Source organism: Monomorium pharaonis, chromosome 4 (genome assembly GCF_013373865.1).
Source record: "Monomorium pharaonis isolate MP-MQ-018 chromosome 4, ASM1337386v2, whole genome shotgun sequence".
Taxonomy (NCBI): Eukaryota; Metazoa; Arthropoda; class Insecta; order Hymenoptera; family Formicidae; genus Monomorium; species Monomorium pharaonis.
Window position 1 is genome coordinate 25,195,488 of NC_050470.1, and position 22,447 is coordinate 25,217,934.

The 22,447-nt window shown below is 39.9% G+C and overlaps 1 long non-coding RNA gene across 1 annotated transcript; it reads left to right on the plus strand.

The window, feature by feature from the left end:
• The first annotated feature begins 333 nt into the window (after positions 1-333).
• On the plus strand, positions 334-13,101 carry LOC118645394. Its single transcript, XR_004963084.1, has 3 exons — positions 334-2,796; positions 9,710-10,024; positions 10,422-13,101. It is a non-coding gene; the product is annotated as an uncharacterized LOC118645394 (long non-coding RNA).
• Positions 13,102-22,447: the final 9,346 nt, after the last annotated feature.

The window sequence follows — 22,447 nt, forward strand, 5'->3', positions numbered from 1 at the left end:
CCATAACGCGATGCAGTTACAGGATGCTCGATGCATTTACGACGTATCACGCGGTCCCGCCGATTCAGATTGCAGAAATTCAGACCGGCGTTCCAGCATCACTCGACAACACGCCGCTCGCAAATTCACGGACGGAGAACCAGTTTGCCGATCGTCCCCTTCGCCGATGCGCATTAATGTTATTATCGTGATCGTTGGGACACGAGCGATCGCGAACTTCACACCTTCCCTGACTTTTTTATGGGATTCTTATGGCACTCCGCGTGGTTTAGCGAGACGCGTAAAGTCTCGCGGAGGAATCGCTGGATCGTGTACAAGTGGGAGTGTACGGGAGAGTGTTTGCGTGGCAGGTTGTTCCACGTTCCACGGAACAGCCGGAGGTGGGTTTCATGACATTTAAATGGGAGGGTGTTCTACCGATTCGCAAGACTTTACACACAGGTGTAAACAATGATTGACGAGTATAGGAAAAAAAAAATTATCTCGAAGGCTACAAATCCTCGAATTGGTAACGCGAAGTGCACGTAGTAACGGTCAGAGAATGGGATCGAAGAAAGCGAATCAGATTATCAGAAAGTTATTTGAGAAAAGAATTTTCCGTTAAACGCGTTTATTTTCAGACAAAAAAAAGCTTCTTTTCCTTCGTTAATTTCTTCCTCTTTTAATATCCATTATGTTTTTATCGTTGGAGTATCACGATCATTTATTTAATCAGAAGACGGCCACGTTCACACATGGATACAATGCATCGTTTCCCCACTGAGATACACCGTATCTAATACGAGGAGACCTACCTAAAACGCTCTTCGGCGTTTCCTCGAAGGAACGCACCGCGCACATTTCTTATATCATCTCGGACACTAACGAAGATATAGGATGTCGTCTGGCGGATAGATAATCGCACTGCGCCGGGTCTAAGGTGTCACTTGTCTGGAGACTGTGCTCGGAATATTGCATTACGTTAATGCGCGATATTAATGTACTCACGAGATTTAATAACAATAAATAATAAAACTGTTAGTTCTCCATTGCAGATTATAGAAAACCGAGTAAATTCACGATTATTTTTTAACTAAATTTAATTTATACTAAATATTTAATTTTTTATATTTTGACCGAGAAACATTTGTGTCTTGGCGGATATTCAATTATGTCAGCATATATTTGTATATGCATTTAGTTTTATTCTATAAACTTTTATAAATAACTCTCATATATTAACATATATTTTATATTTTTTTTGTTATAAATAACAATTAAAAAAATAAATCGTATGATGCTGCAGGCGATAACGTACATGTATTACATATCTCAAAACAATTATCACGTAGAAAATGAAACTGATAGAGAAATTCTAATTAAATTCTAACGTAAACAATATGCAAGGATTATTGCGAATGATACAACGTATCGGCAATGATCATGTTCACTAGTGTAATGAGAACAACGGCTGGAAATCGAAGGACTGAGGGATCGCCAGTAGAACCGGATAAATCTCAATACAAAGTCAATTACGGCTGGCAGCTACGATCGTGCCGGTGGGCGTGAATAGCTCGCGCGAGTCATTTGCATCGTGCGCGCCGATATCGAATTGATTTACAAATTCCAGCTTGCTAGATGTAGTCCCACTGATTGACAGTTCGCGCCGTGTATTGTTTATTTACGCCGCGGATGCGGATAAGAGAGTTCGCCGGCACGATTGTTGCGACAGATCGATTAAAATTATCTCGAATAAGCTAAAATACAACGAGAAGTGTGCGAAGTTGTTCTAAACTGCTTTAAGAACTTGTAAATCGATGCTATATTTATTGCTAATCTATTGCCGACATTTTGCGTTATCGAGAGAAAATGAAACAAAGAAACAATTTTGTCAGAAAAAGAGATAAAATTTAAATTAAAAGTAAAATTCTCAAATTTTCCTTCAGCAGTGATAAAATTGACCATTTTCAAGAATAAACAGATCTTTCTACAGATTAGATTCTTATCTTATCTAGATAGAAAAGAAAGATTGAATCAAATAGTATTAATGCTGCGACCCAGGTGCAATGCGCCTCATTAACGATGCTGATCATTTCTCGGTGCGGGCTTTTTACGAATGATCGATCAGAAATTACTATGGGTCCGGGAATTTTTCGTGCACGCGCATGATTTATCCCGCGGACGAGAGTCGGTCGGTTTGTTACGAGTAACGTTTAACGCGCTTGATAGCGTCATTAATCCTTTCGGGTGTATTTGTAGTCACGAGAAAAGTGTTAGATCGCGCGCGCGAGGAATTGTGTTACGTGAGCGTTGAAACGAACAACGCTCGAGACAAACGCGCGCTGTCGGAGCGGAGTTAACAAACTCGCGCGGGTAGGCGCGCGGAAAAGTGACGTTCGCGGGAACGTCATAGTGATGCATCTCGTGTCGTTTGTATCGCGGCGGCTCTGTGATTAATCGGGTCAGAGTAGCAGCAGGTCCTCACTCATGAATGCGTCGTGAGGATTGCATCGCGTCTCGCGTCTCAGTTTTGCCGGTTGCGTCAAAGGCAGAAAACGAATCTGCGAATCGTAAATTCCTTTCATTCGAGCTAAATGATCCGCGGTGAAAGATTTCGCGTTCGAAACGATTCTTCATTTGGCAGTAAACGGCTTGGTCTATAATGTGCGTCACGAACACGCTCGTAATTGAAGAAGTTAAATTGAAATGTAAAAAAAAAAGGCGAACTAGGAAATAATTAAGCGGCTTTCCTTGGTGTCTTCTTAGGCAAACGGAACATAAAATCTGATTGGGCCGTAAGTCTACGACCTACGACCGGTTTGGATCTCTTTGTTGTTCTCTTGTCATGCTGTATTACCTTTGCTTCACGTGCGGAACTAATTCTGTCTCCTAATAAACATCATTTCCTATCTCTACGGCTTCTCGCGTTTAACATAGAATCTCGCATTGGAAATACAAGAGCCGTAACTGCGATGCCAAGTATAAATGTTCGATTCTAAAAATCTTATTTGCCTCGTCAGATATCGGATCGGGAAGCTCGTTTAAACAAATTTGCTGTTAAATAATGGTCTATTCACGAGCAAACATTGCAATTGCGGCGTCGCGAGTAAAGACCGCGGTCGTTTCGGTGTTAAAAATCGTTTATTATGGGTAATCATATGGTTTTACAGCTTTGCAGACGTCAATTTTTTTTCAGGCATTTTTCAGCCCGCTCTGAGTGTAGAGCGCGTGGGCCGACGCCAAGTGCTTTCTCTTCCGTTTCTCCGTGTACATCGGCGAAGAGTCGACCGTGCTCTCGGGCTAACGATCGATATAAACGGGAGACAAAACTAATTAGACGGGATTATTAGAGACAATATGGCAAATTGCGCTTACTTACGAAGCTCCGCGAGCCCGCGGGGGCGCCCGCGCGATCGTGCGCCGCGATAGACACACAAGTACACCGTCGTCGGAGCGCGTCGGCACGATTCGGCTCGTTAATTATGCCCCGCTTACGATTACACGATCACTTTAATTGCGATTGCGTAACCGGCGCTCCGCCGATCGATGCACGGTATATAGATTTAGCCGAGTCTCTCGGCGAACGTACCCCGAGGGGGCCCTCTCTCGTACACAATCCCACTGACCCGTTTTTACGTTTCGAGACGCATCCAAGTAGTACGCGATCGGCCCCGAGATCCCGGCCGTTGCGAAATCGGTTTCGCTCGAGGTGCTAATTAACTTGCGCCGCGGGTTTTTTTTTTTAGAACTTTCATGTCCTTCGAGGGTGGTCCGCGCTGTTGCGCCGACAGATACATTAATAAATACTTCTCCGGGAACCCTCCCCTGCCCTCGCTCCGCTTATTTCTCTCTAAAAATACGATTTATATGAATGTAATAGGCTGTGCTTCGTTTTTTATGAGTGTAGATTGACCTCGTACGACTAGACATTATGTATAATACTCTGTTATCATTGAGTGCAAACGTTACGAGGTATCTTGTTCAGAACATTTTAATTGGAAAAAAAAAAACAGACTTCGAAATGTCTGCGTTGCTGAAAGTATCTCGCGATTCTCACGACACACGTTTTCAAAAATAATATCCAAACGAAATCTATTCGCCGTATAATGTTTCGGAATTAAGCGCGTTTTACGTCGATTTCAAGTTTCACAGGCATACTGCATTAATACATAAATCGCGCGTTTTATTGGGCACGATTAACAACGGTCTCGCGGTCAAAAGCCTCGACTTATCGGCGCAAAACCGAGAGATTTCTCGCGCGAGATAAATTAGACAACTTGTCAGTTTTTTTTTTGTCAATTCCGCGCAACATGTACGTGTGCGGGCCTATCCGATCGAGCGCGGCGCGTGTACATCTGTCACCGTGCGCGCCGCAAATCATATTACGCGCGTATCGCGTTTCAATTTACGCTTATACGATCGTGTAGCACGACCGCCGCGCCGACAATCGCCACCGTCCCTATACGTCGTTCTGCTAACTCAAATGAGTCAGAATAATCTCACTTACAGACCTCTCATGTATACCGGTGCCGGGATCCGGGCGCCAGGTTAGATCGTGTGTCCGCCGTCCACCCACGCCCGTCAATCGTCGATAGATCACACTCAATTATAAATAGATCGTTTGTAAGCCTGCTGCCTCGATTGCTGACACCGCGATTTCCTACGTACCGAAATAATTTCAATTTCGTTGCGAATCAATGCCACCAGGTCCGCCACGGCGTAATTGAGTGCGTTGGTTATTATCGTTCGACGCGTTGACACCACGCAGCAAAAAGATCGATCAACTTATTCACGAAAGGCAGACCCATTAAGACTATTAAGCGCTCAATGCCACTACGACATTATCCTTGACATATCGAATCGCAGATAGAATGCTTCAATTCACTCGAAACTAGCGTGATCAGGAATTAATTCTCGTTCCATTATACCGAATTTATATGTATCTTTACATAGTTACAGCGGACCCGGAAATAGGTGCCACCTAAAGTGACACTAAAATATACTTTTGTTTTCTTTTGCAAAATTTTTTTGTATTTTGCTGCATTGTGCCAATTTAAAACTTTTAATATATATAAATTTTAACGAGATAACTCGAACTACAAAATAAACAAGGAAAAACATTAAATTCCTGTATATGTTTCATTCGATTGTAAGTAGCTGTGTCAGCTTAATAGAGTCACGAGTTTCATCCGCACGTACAGCCCTAATGCATATACCGGCCGTGTGTCATTAAATCCTAAGCTGACTCACGTGTAAGACGAAACGACGGATCGGTAGCATATGTCGTCGCCCAAAATCATCCCTCTCATCTTTCCTCTCTACCCTAGCTCGAAGAAAAACTATTAAACAGCCCACTGGTATTAAAAATGTTACTAAAAATATATTTCGCTCATTTGTAAAGTTCAATTAAATAATAAAAAAGTTTTCCTTTATCTAGATAATTTTTTCCTGGATAAAGTTCTTTTTACATAATTTTGTACTAAAAAGGCGATTATCGAACAAAATTATTCTAATTCGATATTCTAAGCAAACGCAGTGGGGATTGGTGAAAATTATTATGCAGCGCTAACGACCTGCGGATAAGGGGATTGTTTACGATCGTCGTAAGTTAGCCATTGTTTGCTCAGGAGAGAATATTGTCTCCCTATCGTGTGTTTTATGGCCGCTCTCTCGGTTACCCCGCAAAGGGAGTCGAGACAGGAAATGCTGCAACGTGCAGAGGGAAGAGGGGGGGGGGAGGGACAAAGGGAGAGTGAAATAGCGGAGAGATTTAACTCCGCTGCTGTATCGAAAGATCTCGCATCGGAGAATGTCGCGAAATTCTCCTTATGTGACCTCGCAGGGCAATTCGCTATTAACGAGAAAACAAAATTGGTTCGTTACACCGTTCCCTACTTCGTCCCATTGCAATCTGATCCCGTGGAGAATCTGATTGCATCTGGGATGACGTGTCGATCTGTCAGACCACGCGAGCGCGACGGTTCGTTATTCTTTCTCTGCCTTTGTCTAGAAACGCAGGTAACGTCGGCGACGTGTGTCCTACGCGATATCACAGGAGGCAATAACCGCGGATGCTTTCCCTCATTGTGTGTAAATGATCATTAACCCCGCGAATAGTTTACGGCATTCTCAGTGTCTCATTAAACATTTTCTAATTGCACGTGGTGATTGACCGCGATTCACTTTTAGCACAAAATTCTTTAATCTTTCAAATGTTAGTATTCATCCATTGCTTTTCCATTTGCACATGCAAGTTATTATACTTACAATGTAATTATTGTATTTGCACATTTAACGCACAATATACCTTTAGAAAATTTAAATAATATATCTTGAATAAAATAAAGCCAGTTATTTATCACGCGTATTATATAATACGTAGAAAAACATTTTGCTCAAGTTAATCTTTAGTTTTAGTGATAAGACCTTAACTACTCATACATTTTTGAAATGTAGATGTATTCCGTTTGTGTCGGCGAGCAGGTGAAAAATCGTGACACGGGTACCGGGAGACATTAACGATGCATTATGTTAACCGCGGTACCATTGTTTAATGTTTGTTCAGCTGAACACAGTGACGCATTACCTTATCCAACAAAGGCGCCAGGAAGTGTTTTTCTTCATCCTTCATTAATTTCTTACTTTAGTTTTTATCGACTTTTAACATGACTGCTAACAAATATATTCTTACAATATAAAAGGAAAGAGAGAGATAGAGAGATTAGACAAGCTATCTTTTATACTCTACAGCCAAAAATTTTTAAAAGTAATTATAATAAATAAATTTAAATGACTTATTTTGCAAATTAACTTTTTATCACTTATCCTATCAAAAGATAACAATCGTGCATTATCGCCACGAATAAATTTTCAGCGATCGCTGCCAACGCGATCAATGGTAGCGCGCACAAAAGCCGACGTGAGACGAAAGGTGGCAATGTCGACAAGTATAATGCTTACCACCGCGGAGGTGGTTTCAAACGTGAAATAATCACGCGTGGTCGAGTAAGAGATGTCGAATGAGTCATGCCGCATGCAATATTGCGCGCCCGCGAATATCGCCATCGTGAAGACCGTTATCGAACCAATGGCGAAAAATGTGACAGGAAAAAGTATCTGCATAGTCGTCTATGCAATCTAATCAAACGAGTAATGTAATATGAAAATTAGCAGATAATGATATAATAATAAGAAGTGATAAAATATTTTTCAATATAAAACTTTTACATAAAAAGATGTAAGCGTTTTAATGCATCGGTAAATATTAAAATATAATTTAAATTGATAAAAATGTATATAATATAATAGATCTTATTTCAAAAATAAAAGATTTCAGTATAAAATTTTCAAAATTCAGTAAATTTTAATATTCCGATATTTTCTTATTGTATGGGTTATTAAAACTTCTGAAATTATATTAAAACTAAAACTTTGTCATTATCGGCAGCTTAGATTAACACTGAAAATAAATTAAAAATATATATAGTGATAACATTGCGATGTCTCCGGTATGTTCTCTAGTCTAAGGAATGACGTCCTGTGCGCACCACGCAGTCGTTCTTTCCGACTTTCGTGTGATTTTTTTACACGCACCGCTATAAATTTGCAATTAACGGAATCCGATTGCGCCGTGTCGAGTCGATTGGACACGCGTTCTGAAAGCGTACAAGTTTCGAAGTACTACGAAGCTGCTTCCTTTAGGTATAGCACGTGGGTGTCCCATTAAGATTACCGATTTCCGCGACAAGTGTCTCAACCGCTATCAGATATTTTCTGAACTTGCAAAAATTAATAATCTGTATATCGAATTTTATGGAATACATTGTGTAAATATATTAGGTGTAGTCAAAATTCTCTCTCTCTCTCTCTCTCTCTCTCAACTTCCTGTTGAAATATCCATACAATTAAATTTTCAAGAATCATATTTAATCATAATTTGTGGATAATGAGATGTTTAACTTGTATTGCCTTTGGCTTTTTCCATCGATGAAACATGCATAAAAATTCATGACCTGTTCTTGTCACGGTTACCTTTACCTCGATTATCCACGATCAGCAGGGTGCATATTCTTGCTGCAACGATATGACGCTGCTCTCGTTCGTGGTTATGATCGGGGTGACTTCGTCCTGGAGTTGCTCATAAACGAGATCGTTATCACACTGGAGTTATCGTATCCATTCATTCCGCGGTACGTGCACGGCTACCGATCGTGACATCGTCGACGACATTCGTGGGATAACAATAACTACGTTGGGTATCGAATCACGATCTGCGATTGTATAAGTAACCATGAGTATTAATGTTGACGAGCAAATCGCGTGTCGCTATCATTTCGTTTCGCATTCATCGATTGACTAAAAACGCGACCTAAAGCTACTCGCAAACGCCGCTGTTGTGTAATTTTAATTTGCTCGATCGTCCATAAGAGATTCATCGTTTATCAAGTAAGTGCATTTAATTAATCGAGATATTTTATATCAATGTGCTTTTCATGTCAGCGACAAAAGATTAATAACGAACATGGCTGATCTGTTTTCGTCGGATCGCTTTCAAAGCAAAATCTTAATGAAATCGTTAGCCGGGACAGACATTAATGAGGCAAGTCGGGCAGTGCAGAGCGCTCGATCTGCCAGACTAGAGATTTGCGAAGGTGGCGGTACTCGCATCGTAAACTACTCATCATGAATACGACGACGTGTGGGCTGTTTCGGCCATTGTTATTATGAAAATGACTGCGTGGTCCAAAGAATGGTAGTCGTGCACTTGCGTTTCAGCGCTTAAACGTTCTTCTATATATCGTTTTAAATGCAAACGCATTTTAACTCGCTCTAAACACGTATTACCGTTTACTATGATCTACGTTTAATATATAGGATAAATAAACGTCATGTGTATTCTATAAATGTTACAAAGACGTAAATTTGACACCCTACTTGAAAAGATATCTCAGATCTTAGATAAAGATTAATTGAAGATGACACTATTTATCGATATTTCTGTGCCACAAACGAACAGGTATTCATCCAGCATTCACTCATCCGGATGCTCGTTCTTGCGGTGTGATATTGTACGATGAGACGTGTTGTGTAGATGACGCTGGGTTCTTGCCGAGGGATTTCCATCTCCGATCGCGGAGAAGTGCGAGAGATCGAGGAAGGATGGCTCGAGGCCCTCGCGATTTGCATATACCGCGATCAAGGAGGCACGTGGGCCAGCGCGCGGCGTTGAGCCGTAATGAACCGCGCTTATGCATACATGCAGTGACACCTTCTCCGCTCGGGAGTGTGAATCATCGTTCGAGCTCGAGATAAAAGTTTCCTCGAGAGAAACGTCCGCGTCTTCGTCGCATCCTCGCTCGTCTACCTGCGTTTCCCTGCGTTTCCTCCTCCTCCTCCTCCTCCATCCTCCTCCGACTCGTCATCTTGCTTTTCTTTTTCCGTCGAACAATAACACACGGCGCCTCGGCGAAAGCACGGTGCGTGCAACTAGTTATTATAACGCTAGATTATAGGTATCCACATAGGTGACGCGTAACGTCTCGTGCGCATGCATGCGTGCACGCATAAATTTATTTATTCGATGGCGCGCTCGTAAATCGCTAGAGAGAACACTCGCGAGGTTATTGAACGCTTCGACTACGAAATGATTTAAGTAATTCTATGAGATAAATAAATAAATAAATAAATCTGCAGAATGCATAAATCGAAGGCAATTGCAATTTTATTCCAGCATTTTCTCGCGGAAATAAATTAAACGAGTAATGCTCGAGGAGATCTCATCCTCGATGCCGGATAAAGCACCTGCGAGCAGATAATAAGGATCTAGAAGGGAAAGGTCGCGAACAGCCGTCAGCGTCCGGGTGCACGAGGTTATCCGTGTCGCGAATCAGCACTATTCGTTCTGAATTCTCCGCTGGCAAGCGGCCGATCCAGGCGAATGGAAAACAGAGGTACCTACCACGGAATCAAGCGGCAGGAGGGAGGAACTCGCTTTATACTTACGTTCGGCACGACCATGGCCGAACCCGGTGAGCGCACATAACATGTACGTATGTATGTATGGTAATAACCCAACTTGATTATTCGGTCGGTTACACGCCGCGAGATTTCAGATGAATAGAATGCAAATGAACGAATCAACAGACAATTGTACTATTTCACGTGAATAATTAGTGATCAAATGTTACTTATATATAAATATATATATTGCTCTGAGCAAACTAAGATATCTAATTAATTAAATTTCATTAAAACATAATCCACGCAACACAATTTTAATTCTTTTTTCCTTTCATTGCTGGCGTTTTCTTTCGTTAACTCTTAAAATTGATATCAACGACGTGTAATCGACGCTTTCGTTTCGTTCTTCTCAATTCAGGACTGCTAACGTTCCTCTCCTCTACAATTAAATTAAAATCTACATTATCACAATTATGTTACAGGGAACAATGGCAGAGAGTATGCATATTGCTTTTGAGTCGGCGGACTAGATGTCGGACGGATTATCGGGACAACAAAAAATGATCTCACCGACCCTGAACGAGGGCTGGCCGGCGTCGACGATGACGTCGGCCACGGCGGCGGCGGCGTTAGAACGGAGTCGTCGACGTACGGTCGGCTCGTATTCGCGTTCCCCAGCCCTATGAATGAATGTGGCGCCAAGTGAATGGAGTATGTCTGTGCTGGCGATGCCTACGCACGGCTCGCGACGTGATCCGGAACTGCCCGATTCCCTTGTACCCTGCACGCACGCACGCACGTGCGTAGGAATTGCGGGCACGAGGATCGGTGACTAATTTGCACGCGCTTTACGCTACATGTTGTGTTGTTATTCATTTGTCGGGAGACGAGGGAGATGGACCACCGACATCGAGATAATTCTCGAGATAAATTTTCAATGCGCGATTCATCGGCGACGGAGCGTAATGACCGTTTTTATAATTTTAACGACGAATGAGGATCAAATGTAAACCAGATGGGACAAATATAAAATTAATGAATACCTTCAAGCGCAACACCTGTCCACTTCGCTTTCACTTACTCTTAATTCGCTTAATCATCTCCGTAATTTTTCGATACGCATGAAATAAGAGAAGGTAGAAGAAAAAAAAAAATTCAACTTCGCCGACCATGAAGAAATCTGGTCGCTACCTGTTTGGAAGACGACAGTCGGCGAGAAGGCGCCCGGAGAAGCCGACGAACGAGACACGATGTATTCGTATATGTATATACATGCACGTATACGGGTTCAGAGATGGCCCGCGGCAGGCGGCCGGTGATCTTATCACACGGCGGTCCGTGCCCAAGTGACGGGCAGGTATTAGGCAATTACGCGCCGCTTAATTGCTGATTACTCAAGGACGCGATAGCTCCACCGTTAATTACGCGCGCTGACAATTTATACCGCTCGTTCACGCCCGGCTGGTAATTATCAGGCGGCTCCCATAGTGACACACGATTTTGTGGAACCGCGGAATCACTGTAATTTAAAAAAAAACATGGACTACAATTACCGGTCAGCGATCATTACGCGTTATCGATTGATCACGTCTGGGAAAGGATCTTCCATGTAATCTTTTTTTAAAAAAGAGTTGGTCGATAAACTCGTTTGTGTGAAAGATCGGCCGTTTATTGGAAACATAAAATTAAACTCGACATCTTTCTCACTTCGACTATATAGTGATTGGATTTCGAATAATTAGCTTAGGTAGGATATAATAGGCAGTTTTAGCCTAATCAACTCGACTATGGATATTTCGAAACATTCCATCTATTTCCTTTATCTAATCTACCAAGATTTACATCATGTATACCTATACATTTCTATTTTAAAGTAGTTTTAGATACTTTAGAACGTAGTTATAACTACTGCCACTCTGTGACTTGAAAAATTAAAAGACAAAGTTAAGATTAATTTTATATCTAATATAAAACAATGATTTCGTTCTTTATATGTACGTTTTATATATCTATACTTTATTTACTTTTTCTGTACAAGAAACATAGAAACTAAGCCGCTACTTGTGATTGCCCGTTAAATCGCTCTTCAGTCGGCGATCGACGGCAGATTGCGGCGGTTTCCGCAAAAGCCGCGCGGAACCACGATGAGAGACCCGGTACGACGTAATTATGACAGGTTAATGTCGCCGATGCAATTCGAGAAGGTCAGTCTTGTGGCAAATTGAACCGCCCACGCGATATTAGCGGGAGACCGCACTCCGCAGCGAAATCTCCGCCGTTCGCGGCCATGTACATTGCGAATTCGTATACATACATGCATGCCGCGCGTGCACGCGTATTATTCCATTAACGTGATCCGTTGCGGATAGAAGGAAAAGGAAGAAGGGAGGTCTCCAGGTATACGCATCGTGCGCTATTGCGCTACGTTATTTATGTGACGTTCCATTACTAGCTCTTAATTGTTTGACTAATGTCTAAGTCATGCCGCAAAGTCGGCTTCAAGGATTTGTCAGTGCTTAATTGCCGCGATTCCATCGAAATTGTAACTTTTAATTATACTAACATATTTAGTTCCTCAAGATTACTTTACAGTTAGAGATATTCGACGTTAGTCAGATTACTTTAAATTTATAGATTTAGTTGTCTCTTCCATTTCATCTTTATTTATAAAAATTTTATTTATACAATTTTATTAATTTATTTCTTCAAAAAAAGCTAGGCTACTTCAACGTCATTTATGTAACTTATGTATGCCAATAAATTATGTTACCTTTTTAACTTAATTGTTCTAATTAATGTTACTCATAATATTTTTTTTGCTCATGTAGCAACATCTTGAATCCTTATCATACATTAACATTTAATATGTGATCGTCGCATTCTATGAAGCTTCCTGTACATAATTTTTAGAGATAATCTTACGGATTTACATAATGATTTTTTGGAATAAAATGAGAAACCATATAAAATCTTGTTTACAAAGTTCCACTATCCCACTTTAACAGTTCCACGCATGCGTGGTAGTCGTAAAAGTGGCGGAGACTTCACTTTCGAAAGGCGCGAAGATGCCAAGATGATATCCAGCACCCAATTACCTCCCTGCTCGTTATCTTGGTCTGATCGTTATCGCGAGGCACGACCCAGAAAATGAGGAAAAAAAAAGAAGAGGAGACTGAGGAAGCTGGATCTGAACGGGACCTAAAGCCACGGGGATACCCCGCGGCGCCAAAATCATGGCGATTCCCGGCTGAGACAATGGCGGTCTGCTTTCGCACCTGCCTTCGAGCTATGCGCGCGATGGTAGTTCGATTAAATATTGATTTTAGCCACGCTCATGTTGGAGAGACAAAGGGAGAAAAACGGTCGAGGCGAGAAACCACCCCGGGGGCACCTGCCAATTTCAGAAGATGATTCTGCAACCGGTTTTAGATCGCATTGTTTTTAACTCCTACACACAAATTCATATAGAAAAGAATGAAATTTTCGCCAGAAGACTCGGTCTATTAGAAAACGTTTTTTTTTTGCACCACTACCTGCCAATTTCTTAAAATTATATGTGTAGAATAGAATGGCAGATATTTCCTTTGATCTTTTTTTGCTTAGACTTTTGAAAATTATAAATTTTTAATTTTAAAAAATTAACTCATCGATGTGTCTATGTATATATGTATGTATAATTAAGAAATTTCCGTTCTATCGATAAAAGGGCGTGGGTGCTTTGTCTTCATGGCCTTTGTGTTCTCCGTGACCTCGCCCTGCCTGTCTTTTGCGCGGCTAATGGATCATTGAATATGTTGATGGAATTACGCACTCGTCGATATAGACTGTTGGTTGGAGGTTTGAATTAAATTGCAAAGTTTCTTCGTTGGACAGCGAGCGTAATTGAAAGACCCTTTCTTAAGGTTGGAATAAAGAGGTCGGGTGCAAGAAGTGACTCGCCAGTATGAAATGATTATGGTGCAGAGTTTGCGCGCGTAATTAATTTTTAGAATTACCGGATGTAGCTTGGCGTAAAATCTTTTAAGTATTTGTAATATTATATATATTTTATTATTTATATTTTATTATATGTATATGCAATTATTTTTTTTTATAGAAAATTTTGCCATTTCTTATCATTTATGTAAATTTGATTAAAAAATGTAGAATTTGCCAGCCCTGTTAAGCACTGGGTATATCACTGAGAAGAAAAAGTGATTTTACTAAATTTTTCAACTTAATTAAATTTCTTCAATTCAACAATTTGTATATTTCAGTTAAACATATAAATACTTCAATTAAAGTTTAAGTATTTTATGTATTTAAGTTAATTGCATAAACTTGAACTGAAGAAATTTAATTTAATTGAAAAATTTAGTCAAATTGACATTTTTTTCTCAGTAATTAAATGCAGAATTCGGCAACTCTATTAAGCTAGCTAAGCCATGTCATCAGATAACATTAAATTATGTATCGGAATTAGTTGCTAATAATTATTTGCTATTTTTTGCTACAAATTATTTTTTGCGGTAGCCATAAAAAAAATTACCGGTGGCTAGAAGCTTGATATTAAAGACGGAAAATTCCGCGGATGTCGGTAGTTTAGGCCATGGAGACGAGGACCAGCGAGCAGGATGAGGCTGAGAGGCCGAAGGATAGAGCGGGCCAGTGAGGCAGCGTTGGAGAGCGCCCGAGGTGTCGGAGATGCAAGAACTCGGTAACAAGGGCTGCGAAAGCCTAGGCCGAGAGGAGGTCCGTTCGTCAGGCTCCAGCGAAGCGGTAGTTATTGGAGAAAGATTCTCCGCGAAGAATGAGATCCGCGGTGGCGGAGCAGATCGCCTCGATAGCAATAGAAAATTCAGGGCACAGCGGGGGAGCTGCAGGACCCCGTAGGATCAACGCAAGCCACTCCTGCCGTCCACAGGATTACGAGTTCGGCGACAAAGCACAAAAGGTATGCATTACGCACCCCTCGCGGGAGTTGCGTCATCGAGCGCGATTTTGTCTGCTTTTGCATCCCAACCGCCCTAAAGGGAAAAAGGAGACCCCTTGGCGAGCCCACGGGAGAGCATTTAATACACCTGTTAAGCACAGTTTAATTTGACTTCAAAAGTTAAAGCTATTTTCAATATTAATTACGTATAAGATATACTTTGTCGAATGTACTACGATAACATTGGTACCAATGCAGACTTATTGATGCAGGTGCATTAGCTTTACAATAAATATTTATTGTCCTTGATAAGTAAATATTTATTTTTGACGTAATTCAAGATCGAAGAACGTTGAGCCCTCGAGAGACAATGAGAAGACACCAAGAAGAAATTTAATCGCATGATACGCGTACGTGCTATCATGATACCTTCTCGATTTCAAGTTTTGCATCCAGTATTTGCAACAAAGCTGAATATTTCTGCAATGTATTTATCGGTTTAATTTTTCAGGCGAAAATTTCAACGTAAAAATCTTGATACACGATTTTTAAATCATCGGTAGTTAACTATTCATGTAAGACTTAATAATTTATTGAAAAAAAATTATTCTAATACGTCGAAATTAAAAGCCACGATATTAGTGTTGCAAAGGGTCCGATTTAATTTACGATAATATTGGCTAGTTCGAGCGTGAAATTTTCAGCATCTGGCAAAAAAAAAAAACTTCAAAATGTGTGCCAAGCGGGAGCGTTTAATATGAACACCCAGCCCTGGACGTAGGTAAGCGGCAAGAGGGCCCCAGATATCAGCACACAGAAGCGTTAACAGGAATGTTACTGAGTTACCGAGAAAGCTTCGTGGCGACATTCGATCCAATCTACAATGCTCGCGCGATGGCAATGCTCGTCGAATGCCAGAAGGTGGCAATAATCTGCACGTGTCGCGAATAATTCGTGGATGGGAGCACGCGCGAACGAAACCGGAGAGGATATGCACCGGGATGCATTGCGGAGGACGCGATATCGTCGGACGCCTCGTTTAAGCACGTGAATCGCCCGCGACCTTCGTCACCTAATGAACATGTCGACACCGACACCTAGACCCCTTTATCGTTTGTAACACGGTTAAATATTTTAAAAGCTTTACAGCACGTAGTATTATGCATTCTTTAAAAACATAATCATATGAAATTTACAGTATCGTAAGAATATAAAATAAGAGAAAATATGAATGCAAGAAAATGCGTTTCTACAGCTGCCATATTGAGTGTATATTATCTCAGGATATATGTATGCTATCTAAAAATTAAGGAAATATCAAGTGAAAAAATTTATAATCAGTAAGAAGAACGAAAAACATGAAATATAAAATTGTATCCGAAGGAACGTATCAATGCTTGACCAGCGCAATACGAAGCATGACATAATCTTACTCCGCGATAAAGTTCCACGCATAATCCAATTACATGAAATCTTCAACAAATTTCGTACTCATGGACGGCTTATTGAGGGGGACTAGAATGAAATCGCGTGACGGGTATCATGAACTGATATTTAAATACAAGCTGCACGTCGAGCTGCACGTAGTAACATTTGTAGCTCGACATAAATTGCGGTCTTCACTTCGCATCTGTCAGAAATCCAACTCTGTGGCTAGCTTTGACACGAGCGTGTAAAACACGTCATAACAGCGAATAACAAGACAACGTAATAATACCGGTGATAGCGCCCTGGTCGGTGGACCGTGTCCTCCGCCATTCTGCCACCTCGCGTGTGCGTAAGGACGTGACAAGACCCGGAGCGATCGTTACGCGGATCATTATTGTAGTGTCGGTGCGTTACATTATTCCGGTCTCCTCGATCGAACGGCTCGAAGAGGAGAACGCGAGAGAGTGTAGGAGCGGGCGCATTGCATTAGAAGCGGCTTGTAAATCGCGATGTACGATAACGACAATGACGACAATCGCGTTGGTGGCTTTTAACAAGACTGTAACGAGATTATTACGACACGATTAGTTAATTGAAGCGCTAAGAATGATGTAGATATGAATGAACCTGTTACTTGACCGTCTAAATTATAATATGTCTTTCGTCATTTAAATTTTTTATGATTTTCAGTTTTTTAATCGTTATAATAGAATTGTGATATCTCTAATCAGGTTGTAAAAATCAGCATAATGCGCGAAACATATCCTATTCCTAGAAACCTAAAATTATGTCATGTATTCTTCACATGTTTCGTTTGTGCTCTCCTCTCCTCGATTCACTTCTCGGGATCAAGAATTTTGCAACTAATCGCCCTCGGCACTGGGTCTACTCGACAGGTGGGGACGTGTAGGACGATCATAGTTTATGGCAATACCGCATAAGTCTCGCCCATTATTCGCCATGATGCATTCATTCGCCGATTTTACATACAAGGAGACCCGTCATCGCTTCCACGATCAGGAAGTATCGCGCAGGATATTCAAATCTGTATAAGCACTTAAAATATAATCATTTTTATATTCTAGAAAATATTGTTTTCGTAATTTGCTAACAAACAAATTAATTTTAATGTATCATATTGATCGTTATATACAAAAATATAGCAATGTTAAAACATGCGAGAAAAGCAACTTAAAGCTTCTTGAGATGTGAACTCTCTGCAAAAATGACAAAATAATATAATAAATGAAAATTACTGATTAACTGAAAAAGACTAGTTGTTAATATATAAAAAATTATTAAAAATGTATACATCTATTGATTATTATATAAAACTTATATCACGGATTAAAAAATGATATCGTTTCTAGTAGTATTAACAGTTTGTAATAACTTTTTTTTTGTTTTAATTTGGAAAAGCTAAAAATGAGAAATAAATCCATGACGTGACTCTCAGATTAATCTGGAAAAAATTACGAAAATTTACCATGAAAATTACGAGTAATTATGCAATTTCATTTCCTTCCTTAGTATAGAAATTCATAACTAACTTTGTTCCCTAGCGGAAGAGGAGGATCCAATGATCCGTTTTCGTTTTTTTTCAGAATCTCGAGCCAAATCCGTGAAATTATTGTATCAAGGACCTCCTCTGCGTATCCTACCGGTTCCGTAATTGATTTTAAGCTTCGTTAGAACGGTTCTCTAAAATAATTCACCTTAACTTCCTTCTCTTTACGCTTGTGAAACAAGATAAATACAAGTGAGTTCGCATTATTTTTCGTTCCCATATTAGGAACTAATATAAGTGATTCCTGCGAAGCATCGCAAGTCGAAGCGGATCGTCGCGCTTGTTCCTTTTTCGTTATGTTTTCTTGTTCTCGGGGCTTATCGGACGATGTTAAGGCTGACACTGCCTCTACCCGGAAACCTGAACCTGTAGTTGGTGCGTACGATCGACAAGATATCGTTCTCGTCGTATTATTCGACACGACACATATTAGATGTCCAAGCGTAGTCCTTAAGACTTCTCTAGAAATGGCGTTTTGACGTTTGTATTTGGTTCGCGATTACCATTTGAAAGAATTTAATTTAAATCTTTTAATATCAGAAATTTAGATAAAGTGTGTTTGTAATTTTAAAATATTATAGATTTGTGTATCGTATATAATAGGAAAAAGAAAAAGATATCCGTGTGAAATTGGTCGCTCAACAAATAATATCAACTTTCAAATATATCTACTTTTTTTTAGCTCATTGCTTATTTTGTAAGATAATTGTCATTAAAATTTAAATAATTTTTATTAATTCATATAAACTTAATAAATAATTATTTTAAAAAGTTTATGTCTATGTAAGTAACCAATAGTATAATTTCAAAGAAAAATTATTACATATTTAATAAACTGGTTGTGAATTTTGAAAAAAATGTTTAAAAATGTTTATGTTTAATCCAAATTATAGACATAATTATAGGCATAATTAAACAGATAAATGTACATTAATATAAGTTAATGTAATTTTTCAATATATATTATTGTGTTTAATAAATACATTCTATCAATATGTTATAATTTCAAGGAATTCTTAAAGAAGTATTAAAAAAACTTATTAGAAAAAGTTATTTAGAGATAACTTTTCACTCACTTTTTTCTTAGATATCAGCACTGATTAAGATTTTATATTACAATAAGATTTTTATATTACAATTAGAAAAAAGTTAAAGAATTTTATTATTATTAACAAAACAAAATTTTAAAGAGTCAACTTCGATAGTTCCCTCCTACAAGCAAATTAGATTCAAATATAAAAAATACTTTTATATTATGCCTTATGCCATTTAAATTTAATTAGCAAAACATTTTCAAAAAGAAAAACATCAGAAGTTTTATAAATATTTTAGAAATACACAAGTATTCAAGAAATCATCATTGGTTAGAGGCATAGCGGAATTTAGATGAGTAAACAGACGCGTATATCGGGACGTTAACGAGCGATTCGATCGGTGAGCCGGATTATTTCTTGGCTCTGAACCGACAAGTAGCTCGAGGAGGACCGCCGACGCTCGCGTATCAGGACACATATCCGGGTAGACAACCCCTTAGGATGAATAATGGCCACGGTAACGCGGCGTACGATCCCGGACAAAGCGAGGCCAACAAGTGTAACGCGTTGGCTGAATGCTCCAAGAGATCCGTCCGTTCCCTTCTCCTTCTCTTCTTAGCGGTCGAGAACGAGGTGTAGTGACTGTTAAGAAAAAAATAGTCGTCTCTCGAGAGCAACGTATAATAGTTGGTTAATGATCACCACTGAATACACACGACGTGAATCGCCATGTGATCAGCATCGAAAGCGCGAGAGAGGGACCCTCTCCCTCTCTCTCACTCTCCCCGCAGAGACTTCATTCTTTTTTTTATCTCGCCGACTCGCTTCCTCTTCTCATTTAAAAACCGCATGATTTATTAACCGTAGCGCCGGACAGGTGAACTGTTCCCGTTCGCGGGACAGTAATGGACCAGTAATGGACTCCATTGCAAATGAAACTCGGATTACAGCAGCTAATCGTCCGACAATGAGTGAACAACATGAAGAAACTCAAATGTGAGAATTGTGATTAGTTGCGTACCGAAGAAGCGGATACTACTGAAACATCATGTAACAAATAGCAATTCGAATCAATTTTAACAAAGTCGTCTGACAAATGATAATATTCGTCTAACATAATTAATCACATTTAGAAATTAGATGACAAAGTTGTTTGTTTCCAAAATAGTAAGCTTTGACAAAAATTCATGAAATAGAAATTAAAGTATACAGTTGTTATGAAACTTGTACCTAAATACATTGTACATTTTAGATAATTTAGATCATAATAATGACAGCAATATATATTCTGTCTATTCATTGGACTAACGCAGAAAGTATAGCCGATTTTTACTAATTGAGAAGGAGAGAGCGCTTGTTTCTCCGAGATATTAATCGTTCGTTACTGGCACGACAAATGACTGTGCGAGCGACACAATTGATGGCTTCGCTTACAGGTGTGTCTTTAGACAAGACAGAGTTTCGCAAGTGCAAGTGCGAGTCAATCGTTTCTACTTATTATTCGCGTAGTTACTTTGTAAATTATTATATTTTTTAATATTTCAAAATATTCACATCTTTTCTCGACGCCAAAATGACATTAAAAGTAAGAAAAGTAAAATTTAAAAATAATAAGTATTTACTTTTTATTATTATACCGCTTTCTAAACTTAAAAAAAAATAAATAAAAAAAAATTGTATTAGAGAAATTACTACAGAACTAATTACAATAAATTGTGTCGAAAAACCGAGATAACTTCAATCTCTAGTTATTATTCTGACCATTCATTCTCGCGTGAAACACGTTAAATAACACGTTGAATATCGTGCGGCAAGTCGCTCTATCGCGGTTTCTTTTTCCTCACGTTTACACCGATCGTTAAAATCGTGGCGCGATTCAAATCAGCGGCAGATCTAGCGACTCATTGTGCTAACTAATGAGTTAATTACGAGCACGTGCGCACGTGGATTTAATGCAGCGGTCGAGTGTCGGCGGTACGCTATAATGAGAGGCGGCTCTTACCTGCGAAACGCCGCCGCTTTGGTCGCAATGCTTTGATGCGGTTATAATTAGACGGCTCTTGTGCAAAACTAATTCACGCAATAGTTTTAACCATTATATTTTGTGTCAAAAACACCCCCCGGGAACCGTAATATTCAGGAAGTATTCGTACAAGCGAGTGTCCATTTCTTGTAAAACTACAGAAAGCGAATTACCCGATCTTATTCCGCCTGCATGTACATACACTTGTGAAAGTGCACATAAATATTTGCGCGGGACGGCTAACGAGATTTTAGACGCATGGAGCTAATATTATTCTGTTAAATATAGATGTAGTGTCTTAGGACAGTGATGTGATTTGTGCCATTGTGGTTACGAGATATCGAGACTACCCCGAGCCTGCGGCGAGCGGAGTTCGTGGAGCTTTATTTGATAGTCCGTGTCTAATACGGGCCGTATACTATATCTCGCACGGTGTTTCGAAACATCGCGACGTTGAAACTCGAGACGCGCGATTTTGCCGGTGCTTTACGGTACGGGCGCTCTAGAAACCGTTTCTTGTCGCTGCGAGTAATTTCCGCCGGAGTAATTTCATAAACATTCGAGATCCTATTCCATATTGAGTTCCAAGTCGCGATTACGCCGCGCGGTTTTGCGACGAGATGCTACGTAACCGTCTGACACCGCGTTATGTGTAACCGGAAACCGTTGTCGTCAGTAAGTGCGGAAATTTACAGAGGCGCGGATAAAATTTTTCATTCGAGTGACGTTTACATTAGATAATATTTCGTATTTTGTTATTGCTCATCATTTGGTTCATCGAAGTGGTGAATATGCTGTCACATACGTTTAATTGCATTTTATAGATACTATTTAATAATTATTATCCTTAACTCGCGATAATTCTTGCCACGATTTACATTATTTAGAGATAATAATCGTCAGGCATATGTCTTGGCGTGAACTTTATGATCTCGCCAGGATACTTGCCAATCTCTTGCTGTTACGAGCAGATAGAATTTGTTATGAGGGATATACACCGGGGGGAGTGATTGACTGCTCGGATATACACGCTGGCCGAAACCACAAGGCGGCGGAATCAATTTGAAGCGTTATAAACAGCCCCCGACCGTCATTAGGATAATTCCTGTCCCAAGGCGTGTAGGTGGCAGATGTACGGGCGCCGTTACGAAACGCGATTGCGTAAATCGTGGATTAACGATCTCGGAAGGTGCTCACGCCGACCGATAACTCCTCTCTCCGGAAGGAGAGGAGATTAATTTCGAGCGATCGTGGCCGCGGGGGATCGAAAGTCCACGGAAGTCTTTAGCACAAGGTAAAGTAAGTCCGGAGCAACGCCAAAAAGAAGATCATATATATATTTTAAAATTCGTCTCCTCTTTAGATCATTTGCATTGTAAACAAAACGTATATGTTTCAATACAAATAATATAATAGTTTGTCATAGGTTTTTATAAATATTCATTGAATATTAATTTCTGTTAATTTACGGCCAACAATGGATAGACTTTCGGCGTAGATAACATGAAACACTGAAATGATTCATACTATCCTTCAAAGTGAAT